At 41.1% G+C, this 11,421-nt stretch overlaps 1 protein-coding gene across 1 annotated transcript in view; it reads right to left on the minus strand.

Annotated features, from left to right (window-relative positions):
- The window catches only part of CDK17 (cyclin-dependent kinase 17), a 123,057-nt gene extending 111,642 nt beyond the window's left edge, over positions 1-11,415 (minus strand). Inside the window, exon 1 of the mRNA XM_011934287.1 lies at positions 10,948-11,415. The gene's annotated coding sequence lies outside the window, so the exon portion shown is untranslated. The remainder of the gene's footprint in view (positions 1-10,947) is intronic.
- Positions 11,416-11,421: the final 6 nt, after the last annotated feature.

Raw genomic sequence — 11,421 nt, forward strand, 5'->3', positions numbered from 1 at the left:
TATATTATAATAAAAGAGAAAAAGAAAAACAATCAGCCAGGTGTGGTAGCTCACGCCTGTAACCCTAGTAGTTTGGGAGGCCAAGGTGGGAGGATTACTCGAGCTCAGGAGTTGCAGCCTGGGCAACATAGTGACATCTCATCTCTATATAAAAAAAAAAAAAACACAAGAAAAACTCTAGAGTCACATACAAGAGTCACTAACAAGGAAAGCAAATACTGTCTAGACTATTAAGATGTCAAGTAAATGATAAAGCACGGCCTAAAGAAGTGAAACAGAACGGGGAAAATGGTTCAAAGAAATATTTGGTTGGCCCTAAGGAAAGCTTATAGATATGCTTACAAAAGATTATGACCCATTTATTCCTAATGGTCATTAGATTAGAAACAACAATGCACATCTTAGTCTAATGGTATGTCTATATGTGACACCTCCACCCCCAAACATACAAGAAGGATGCAACACACACCCATTAATAATGCAAACCCACAGCTACAGTTACGCTCAAATCTAGTGGGAGTAGAGGCATGTAAGAAAATCTGGGAAATATGCAAAGTTCAAAAAGCCAGAGATGATTCTGATTCAACTGTCCTTGTGAATCACTGATTTAGACATTCCTCCAACATGAAGCAATGGATTAAACAATTTTATTACCACTACCAATAGTTCCTAAACAGAGTCATAGCAAAAATAATCAATGTTTTACACACTGTGTTGGGCTGTTCTTACACTGCTATAAAGGAATCCCTGAGACTGTGTAATTTATAAAGAAAAGAGGTTTAATTGCCTCATGGTTCTGCAGGCTGTACAAGCATAATGCCAACATCTGCTTGGCATCTGGGGAGGCCTCGGGAAACTTTTACTCATGGTGCAAAACCAAGTGGGAGCAGGCACGTCACATGGTGAGAGCATGAACAAGAGAGGGCAGAGAAGAAGCTACAAACTTTAAAACAACTGGATCTCACATGAACTCATCACCAAGAGGATGGTGCTAAGCCATTCATGGGGGATCTGCCCCATGAACCAAACACCTCCCACCACCAGGCCCCACTTTTTTTTTTTTTTTTGAGACAGAGTCTCGCTCTGTTGCCCAGGATGCAATGCAGAGGCACAATCGTGAGTCACTGCAACCTTCACCTCGCAAGTTCAAGTGATCCTTTTGCCTCAGTCTCCCTAGTAGCTGGGACTACAGGTGCACGCCACCACACCCGACTAATTTTTGTATTTTTAGTAGAGACAGGGTTTCACCATGTTGGCCAAGCTGGTCTCGAACTTCTGACCTCAGGTGATCCACCCATCTTGGCCTCCAAAAATGCTGGGATTACCGACATGAGCCACTGAGCCTGCCTAAGTCCCACTTCTAACAATGGGGATTACTTTTCAACATGACATTTGGAGGGGACATCCAAACTATATCACATGCATTATTTCATTTAATTCCCATAACCCTATAAGTAGGTTCTGTTACTTCCTCATCTTTAAGAAGAAACTGACCTTCAAGAGCTTTTTTTTTTGTTTTGAGGGTTTTCTTGTTTTGTTTTGTTTTGAGACAGGTTCTCAGTCTGTCACTCAGTCTCCAGGGCAGTGGCATGATCACAGCTCACTGCAACTTCGACCTACCAGACTCAAGAGAGCCTTCTGCCTCAGCCTCCTGGGTAGCTGTAACTACAGGCATGTGCCATCATGCTCAACTAATTTTTTTTTAATATTTTTGTAGGCATGGGGTCTCCCTATGTTGCCCAGGCTGGCCTCAAACTCCTAGGCTCAAGTGATCCTCCCCAGTCTGCCTCCCTAAATGCAGGGATTACAGGCATGAGCCACCTTGCCCAGCCAGGAGTTAAAGTAATGAGCTTATAGTAATATGGTTATTATCAGTTATTACTGAAGTAGTCTTTATGAAAAGAAAATTGAAAACATATAACCAATTCTAAACTTTATACAATAGAAACCTAAGTTGCACATCTTTTCCAAAAAATTGTACCTGAAATAAATGTTTCAACCATTTTATAGCTTAGAAGAAAATGGATCAGAGTAAAATGGAAACGTAAATGATATCTGGAGAAGGGAGGGATCAACAAAAGAAATCCAAGCTCACCAACTTATGGGCAAAAATTATTGCAAAACAGAACACCGCAACGGTTACCGAAATGAAAAATGTTGGTTAATAAACCATGATCTCAAAAGCTTAATATAAAAAGTGTTTTAAGAAGACTACGTAAGTTGAGGAATTTAAAAAGGCACTGACTCCCACAAATTATGAAAATTCATTTGAAATGTCACACTTCAAACAACATGTTACCAAGCCATAATCCCAAACTAATGTTTAAAATACATCTATTACTTATAACACACCTACTATAGAAGAGGTTTTTCTTGTTTTTTTGTTTTGAGATGAAGTCTCACTCTCTCACTAGGCTGGAGTTCAGTGGCAAGATCTTGGCTCACTGCAATTTCTGCCTCCCAGGTTCAAGCAATTCTCCTGCCTCAGCCTCCTGAGTAGCTGGGATTATAGGCATGTGCCACCACACTCAGCTAATTTTTGTATTTTTAGTAGAGATGGGGTTTCGCCATGTTGCCCAGGCTGGTCCTGATCTCCTGACCTCAAGTGATCTGACCACCCTGGCCTCCCAAAATGCTGGGATTACAGGCGTGAGCCACTGCAGCCGGCCCGTTTTTTTCAGTTCAACCAAATTTTACTCTTGCTATGTTGACTAATGTTTTCAGACCTTCAGAAATGAGTATTTTCTTTACATACTAACATAATAATTTTATATTTCCATTTTGTCTAAAAGACAACAATCTTTGAAGGCCACACCCCTTTTCTCTCCATTTTCACTGTTAGTACAGCTCACATGCAATTAAAAAGTCTCAATAATGCCAACTTTCTGTCCCTAGAAGTTGGCCTACAAACTGCTCTAGATTGCCCTCACACAAATACCACCAAAATTGTATAGCTCCAATATTCGAAACCTAAAAGCTTTTTATTATCTACTGTATCAAAATGTATTCTTGATTGCTTTTTTTTTTTTTTTTTTGAGACGGAGTCTTGCTCTGTCGCCCAGACTGGACTGCAGTGGCCGGATCTCAGCTCACTGCAAGCTCCGCCTCCCGGGTTTACGCCATTCTCCTGCCTCAGCCTCCCGAGTAGCTGGGACTACAGATGCCCGCCACCTCGCCCGGCTAGTTTTTTGTATTTTTTAGTAGAGACGGGGTTTCACCTGGTTAGCCAGGATGGTCTCGATCTCCTGACCTCGTGATCCGCCCGTCTCGGCCTCCCAAAGTGCTGGGATTACAGGCTTGAGCCACCGCGCCCGGCCTCTTGATTGCTTCTAAGCCTACTCTGACCTTAATTTACCAACTTGGTGGTGTTTCTCCTAATTCCATCACTTTATTCAATTTAACAATATGATAATATGGGAAGAAATACAGAAATGAAAAAAACACTCTCTGGAGCACAAAGCCAGCCAAAAGAGGAAGAGACTTGAAAATAATAAATTACAATATAACATATTAAGTACTACAGTATATACAAATACTATATAGCAGAACTACCATAACTCTGTCAGAATGGAACAAAGATCACGTTGGAGGAAGCAACATTTGTGCTCAAAAATGAGAATTTCTCTACAAGTGTCATAGCATTGTAATATTAACATACCAGTTTCTTCATCTTTGTATCCTAGCACCTACCATAGTGTCTAGTACAGAGTAGGCAGGTACTTCAGACATGGATGGATGAATGGATGGCAGCACGGAAAAAAGGATAAAATGATAAGATACACATATCAACATAAAGAAAGAATATGGTTAGATTAAAATGGGACAAAACTGGAGCCAGTAAATCAGATAAGACATTCCAAAATCCTTACGTAAGAAAGTGACACAGGAAAAAATAAATTTTTTTTTTTTTTTTTAAGACGGAGTCTCGCTCTGTCGCCCAGGTTGGAGTGCAGTGGCCAGATCTCAGCTCACTGCAAGCTCCGCCTCCCGGGTTCCCGCCATTCTCCTGCCTCAGCCTCCCGAGTAGCTGGGACTACAGGCGCCCGTCCACCTCGCCCGGCTAGTTTTTTGTATTTTTAGTAGAGACGGGGTTTCACCGTGTTAGCCAGGATGGTCTCCATCTCCTGACCTCATGATCCGCCTGTCTCGGCCTCCCAAAGTGCTGGGATTACAGGGTTGAGCCACCGCGCCCAGCCAGGAAAAAATAAATTTAAAAGATATTTAGGAATTAAAATTAACAGGACTTGGTGTGACTAACTGGACTGAGGGGAAATGAGCATAACAGAAAAGCATTAAGAAAGAAGCTGCCAAAGTTTTTGGCTTATGTGACTAGGCTGACAGTGGTACCATTCACTGATATTGGGAATAGAAGTAGGGGATTCGAGTTCAGTTTAGGTAAGTGAGCACACTAAGGCAATATCGAGTAGGAAGCTGGAATGCAACTCAGAAAAAAAGGTCTAGATTAGAAATAAAGAGTTGGAGATTATTGCATATGGGTGATAAGAACAAAGCCCTAAATATAGGTGAGATTGCCAGAAACACATAAAACCTGGAAAGAAAGCCGTGGACAGAACACTCAGACAACCAACATTGCTGTTATTTTATATGTTACAATATTGCCACATTAAATTATATTGTTACAACACAGATTATGGCTACTACAATATTGAGGACATAACAAATGCTTTAAAAATACTTACCAACTGCACATCTGAATTGCAAAATTAAATTTATTAACTCAAATTGAGCCATAAAGGACCACTTCTTAAAACTAATTTAAGGCCGGGCGCAGTGGCTCACACCTTTAATCCCAGCACTTTAGGAAGCCTAGGCGGATGGATCACGAGGTCAGGAGTTCAAGACCAGCCTGGCCAAGACAGTGAAACCCCATCTCTACTAAAAACTACAAAAATTAGCAGGGCATAGTGCCAGACACCTGTAATTCCAGTTACTTCAGAGGCTGAGGCAGGCAGAATCTCTTGAACCCAGGAGGCGGAGGTTGCAGTGAGCCAAGATCGCGCCATTGTATGCCAGCCTGGGCGACAAGTGAGACTCCGTCTCAAAAAAAAAAAAATCAGAATCAGTGAAAACTCTGGGCACAGTGGCTCACACTTGTAATTCCAGCACTTTGGGAGGCTGAGGCAGGTGGACTGCTTGAGCCCAGGAATTCAAGAACAGCTTGGGCAACATGGTAAAACCCTATCTCTACTAAAAATACAAAATTTAGCCAGGACTGGTGGCGCTGAACCTGTAGTCCCAGCTACTTGGGAGGCTGAGGTGCGAGGACCACTGGAGCCCCAGAGGTCAAGGCTACAGGAAGCAGTGATCACACCACTGCAATCAACCTGGGTGGCAGTGAGACCCTGTATCTTAACAAACACAGACACACACATTCTCAATGAAAAGCTTCTTTTTCCACAAGAAATAACATTACAAGTCAACAATATAAAATACTAAAATCTAAAGTTGTTATACTTCAAAAAATATTTATTTTAAATAATACTAAAAAATACATATTAACTAATTTAAAGAAGAGCGAGTCTAAATTTGGAGTGATATGGGCTTCAATACTGTCAGTTGATAATTTCTTGCAAGTATAGACCGGGTGCAGTGGCTCATGCCTGTAATCCCAGCGCTTTGGGAGGCCAAGGAAGGCAGATTATGAGGTCAGGAGTTCAAGACCAGCCTGGTCAACATGGTGAAACAATGTCTCTACTAAAAACAAAAATTAGCTGGGCGTGGTGGTGCATGCCTATAATCCCAGCCACTCGGGAGGCTGAGGCAGGAGAACAGCTTGAACCCAGAGGTTGCAGTGAGCCGAGATTGCACCACTGCACTCCAGCCTGGGCAATACAGTGAGACTCTGTCTCCAAAAAAAAAAAAAAAAAATTCTCACAAGTATTAATATCAACTTTTACCAACTTTGTTTACATTATTGAATATTAACACATATTAATAATAAATATTACCCACCAATTATAAGAATAGTAGGATTAAATATGACTTGAGAAGGCCAAAGTTAGTAACGAAAGTAGAATACAATGAAAGAAATTATCTTTGGGTCCTTTTCCCTTGTTTACAAACATGTACACAAAATTTTGAGTATTCTTGAACATACTTACACTAACAAATGCATAAAAAGGAACAAAATTGTGCTATTAAAAGGTAGACAAGCACGGGCACGGTGTCCAACACCTATAATCCCAGCACCTTGGGAGACTGTGGTGCGTGGGTCACCTGAGGCCAGGGGTTCGAGACCAGCTGGGTCAACATGGTGAAAACCCATCTCTACTAAAAATACAAAAATTAGCTGGACGTGGTGGCTCACACCACCTGTGGTCCCAGCTACTTCAGAGGCTGAGGCACAAGAATAGCTTGAGATCACGCAACTGCACTTCTGCGCTCTAGCCTGCGCCAACTGAGACTACGTCTCAAAAAAAAAAAAGTAGAAGAAGAATATTTATTATTTTATTTTTATTTATTATTTATTCAAAAAAATCTATAATTTTATTTCCCCCAGAGACAGTCTTGCTCTGTCGCCAGGCTAGAGTGCAATGGTGCGATCTCAGCTCACTGCAACCTCTGCCTCCCAGGTTCTAGTGATTCTCCTGCCTCACCCTCCCAAGGAGCTGGGATTACAGGCACGTACCACCATGCCCAGCTAATTTTTGTATTCTTAGTAGAGACAGGGTTTCAACATGTTGGCCGGGCTGGTCTGGAACTCTTTACCTTGTGATCCGCCCGCCTTGGCCTCTCAAACTGCTGGGATTACAGGCGTGAGCTACCATGCCTGGCCCATATAAATGTTTTAAATCTTTTTAGCATCTTGATTTTTAATTCATTTTGAGCAGCATGTCCTACCTTACCTATTTTATATACTGCAATCTTTTAATGTAGTAAAACCAGTTCAATGTACTTTAATTCTTATTTTGATGAGCTTTTCTAATTTCTCACTCCCTGTTTATAAAGTGCAGACAGTAACATTGACTTTTTAACATCTTATCCTCATGGAGACAGTGTAGAGTAGTGGTCTGAATGCCTAAACCAGAATGTCAATGGTCGGTCCCTGGAAACAATGACTTAACCTAAAGTCTTTGTTTCTTCGTTTGAAAACAGGCAGAATACCTATATGAAGCACTTATTCTGAGGATTTCACAAAATAATACCTGGCATAGTGCCTAGCAGAACTAATTAATTAACGTTAATTTCTTTCACAAAGTTTATGTTATGGACTGAAGATCTGTATACCCCCAAAATTCACATGTTGAAGTCCAAACCTCCCAGTGTGATGGCTATTAGAGGTGGGCCTTTGGGAAGTAATTAGGTTTAGATTAGGTCCTAACAGTGAGACCCTCTCATGTCGGGATTTGTGCCCTTTTAAGTAGAAAAGAAAAAGACATTCTCACCTCTCCCTCCCCTCCCTCCTCCTATCTCCCTCCCACTTCACCTGCAGGCAGGGAGGAAAGGCCTTAAGAGTGCCCAGGCAGAAGACAGCTGAGAGGGCAGGTGCTTCCCTAATTTCAGACTTCCAGCCCCGGACCTGTGAGAAAATATGTCTGTGTTTTCAGCCACCTCAATATGCGGTATTTTGTTATAGTAGACCGAGTAAACTAAGGCGATATCAAAAATTATTTTCAAAAGGAGACTTTGGAGAGCAAGATAATTTTCACCTCATCCCAATATGCCACAGATCTGTAAATCTACATCCTCAAACAGTATTCAGTATTGCAGGTTACTGCAGAACATGGTAACATTATTTATTAGATTTACTGGTAGATGTCTATTGATTTTCCATGTTGACCAACAGGGAGAGGAAGACAGGCTGGGAACAATAAACTACACTCAGGTATATTCAATACACTTTTCTGGCCCTTGGTTATTCCTCTTGCCAGGTCAATATTTCGCAGATATCAAAAGTAACCACCAACTAACTATACTGGAAGCAAAATAATGACAAAGAATCCACTGATGACAATATAAACTCTTAAAAGCCAGTCTAACTGGTCCTCTCCCCATCAGTTCAAAGAAATTGCCAACATTGTAGACTGAATGCTAGTGAACTACACTAGGTTCGCTATTACAGGCAGTTTTTTTCACTTCAAAAATGCTACATAAAGCACATTTTTAAGTGCCATAAACCTATTGTTTATCTTCTGTATTTAAAATGCAAAATACCATAATCACTTTACGAAATACACTTTAAATGCTGATTTCCTATTTAAAAGTTTAGGCAAAAATTATACATTCAAAATTCAAAAGAACCTAAAACTATTCATCCTTCCCATGTATGAAAACAGACCATTTTTTAAAATAGGTAAAATTCCCTAGAGAATATAATTTTTACAACATAGCAATAAAGTAATTATCCATCCTGAAAGTCTAAAACAAACCAAACAAACAAACAATACAAAGAACATCCTGGAAATCTAAATGCCATGTAAAAGAATGCCAGCCCATGACGGTAAAATTTTCTAAAGACTAGGCAACATCAATAAAGATTCAAAATGTAATGCCTTATAAATATTCAACATTAGTAGACAATAATAAATAAAATCATAGAGTAAAAATTTTTGTGTTCACGGACTGTTATAATATTAAGGGACATCGTCATTTCCACTTTTGAATAGCTACCTCAGTTGCCATTACAGCTTCCATTGTTCACCATAAAATAGTTGCATTGTTTTTCAGTGAAAGGAAAGAAGGAAAATATTGCTGAAAATAAAGAGAAAAACAAGCCTTGACAAAGCAAACAAAATGATTTTATACGCCATCTCGTTCCACCATAATTGTAGGACTGAACTAGTATCCAAAAACTAAATATATCAACAAACATATGCATTAAAATCTGTGCTTAGTCAACACAGCTATCCTGTGCTACAGGGCAAATAAAATTTAAATTTTCTGTTTTTTTTTTTTTTTTAATAAAAGCAGTGACTTATTAGAAAGAGACTACTGGTATAGGAAGCTACAGTGGGGATCAATTCCTCCAATTTCATGTGTCCTTATTATATATGTATCTCTTTTTGTTTTTTCACTCTGGTAACCAGAGTACATATGACAGGCTGCATTATTTCAAATACCTAACACTGAAAGTTACTTTCGGGCCTGAATCGAAGGATGAGATGACACATTTTATGGAAGCTTCTTTTAGTACAGCAATAGGCAAATTACGGTATTAACAAGACTTTAATTCTACATTTACATTTTTTTCTCATTGTAAACATAATGTGAAACTTGTAAAACACAGGAAAAAAATGTTTAATCACCAATAAATCCCATCATTCGGAAACCCTGCTACTTTTTGGTAGATTTCCATCCAGTGACACTGAAAGTTCAATTTTCTAATTCGATACTGATAAATATGCAGGAAAAAAAAATCAATGTATCCTCAATATTGTCTTTCAATAAACATACATAAAACACCAATTATTAATTATATGACCTGTTAATTTCACAAAAGTCTCTAAAATGTTTTAAGTGGGGGGGTGCGGTAGGGAGTCCCATAATTCAGACACTAGTCCTGAAACTGAAATCTCTTCCACAATGTTTATATGTCAACCCTTTAATGGCAGTGAGCAGCAAGCTATGACTGTTCGTTCAGTGATATTAACATTAACGTCTCTACATCAAACAGGCATTGCTTTTATTTTCTTTCCATGTATACCTCAATAGCGTTTTATTTTCACTGTAAAAATAAATAACCTATATCTGCATAGTAATTTTACATAAGCTTAAATTCAAAGACTCACGTTTTTTAAGCCAACCAAACTGTTGGTGCTTCTGGCCTATGAGACGGTTTACCAGATAAAGGAACATTCTTTATAGTCCAGCATTCTCTCTCATAACATAAAAAAGAATTTAAGGAATATCCCTTAAATATAGTCACATTACCTTTTGTTCCAACTCACTGTTTACGGAAGCATGCAGATGTCAGAGTTGCAAGAACTGAAATGACTTCATTAACAAAGCAACACCCCAACGTTTAATAAATGTCAAATCCTCACACTCAAAAAAAAAAAAATGAAACAAAACCAATTATATTACTACTAGCAAATTTTTTCCCTTAAAATTTAGTTTAGTCTTATTTCTAGTTTCAAGGGAAGCTTTGTCTACTCAAGGTATCAAATGTCTTCAAATCCCATTAATTTTCTTCTGCCCAAGAGTTAAGAAAGTCTAAAACAGAGTAAGTCATATTTGTTACTGGGATCTTCTCACACTTGCCTTTTAAAAGAAATCTTCCCACAAAGACTCAAAAAAGAAACAGCAAAGTTTGGGGAAAGAATTGTCTGTCTTTAGGTCAAGCATTTCCTGGTAAGTGACTGAAGGTCTGGCTACCTGGAATACACGTTGCTGACCCTAGGAATGACCAAGTCTCAAAACAAAATTTGCCTCTTCTGTATCTTGAAAATGACCTGTTAGGACCTGATATTAATTTGACGAAGAGGTGATAGAACATGACCAACGAGGTGTCTTTGGTGGACATATTCATATAAAGAAGGCAAGAGCCACAGATTTCAGATAAATGCTTTTTGTCACTTTTGCAAAAGAAAAGCTAATTGTTAACGGCCATGTGACATTATAGATCCCAGAAAAGGAAAGGGTGGGAGGAAGAAAGAGGAGTTCAAGGCAGTTCAGGGTCAGAACAAGCTCAGGCATCCTGTCATTAACAAACGTTCCCCAAGCTGAAAGCAAAATACGGCTTACCCGAAAAGGAGTGGGTGAAAAGTAGGGGGAGAATGAGGGGAAAACCACAGGAGACTCAATGTGGCAGTGTGGGGGTGATAGGAGGGAGGGAATCTGGAGCTATCCAGCTGAGTTGGGGAGCAAAAGCATCGCGCACAAAAATGCTGAGAAAAGCAACTGCGACGGGGACGACAGCACGAGGCACCCTCCTCCTCCCATTTTTCCCTTCCCACCGTTTTGCTGGGTTTCCCACATTCCCTCTACCTCCGCTCCGGACCAACACTCCGGGGTGTGACCCGCCGGCAGGAGGCTGCCCTGATCTTTGTCTCTGCCCGCTCCCCACGCGCGGGCTCCTCCTCCTCCGCGCTCCCCACCCGCGCACAGCCCGGGCGTCTCCAAGAAGCTGCAGGCGCCGCGACCGCCGCCTCCTCGCCCACCTCCCGCGGACCCGCGCCCCTTCCTTCCCCTCCCGGGCAGCGTCGCCCGCGCCTCCAGCTCCACCCCCGCCAAGGGGACCTTTGTGTCTCGGGGGACTTTCTGCCTCTTTCCCGTCCTCCGCCTCGCGGGGAGACCGGCCTCCCCCGCAGACCAAAGCTGCAGCGAGTACCGGAGGCGGCGGCGTCTGTATCTGTCGGCGCCTGCCGAGAAGCAGCTCGCAGACACTCACACCCCACCCAAGCCCCGGAAATCCCCGGGCGACCCAGGGTCCTCGCTGGACACCAGGGGTGACAGGCGCAC

Source organism: Colobus angolensis, unplaced genomic scaffold, assembly GCF_000951035.1.
Source record: "Colobus angolensis palliatus isolate OR3802 unplaced genomic scaffold, Cang.pa_1.0 Scaffold10, whole genome shotgun sequence".
In the NCBI taxonomy this organism is placed as follows: Eukaryota; Metazoa; Chordata; class Mammalia; order Primates; family Cercopithecidae; genus Colobus; species Colobus angolensis.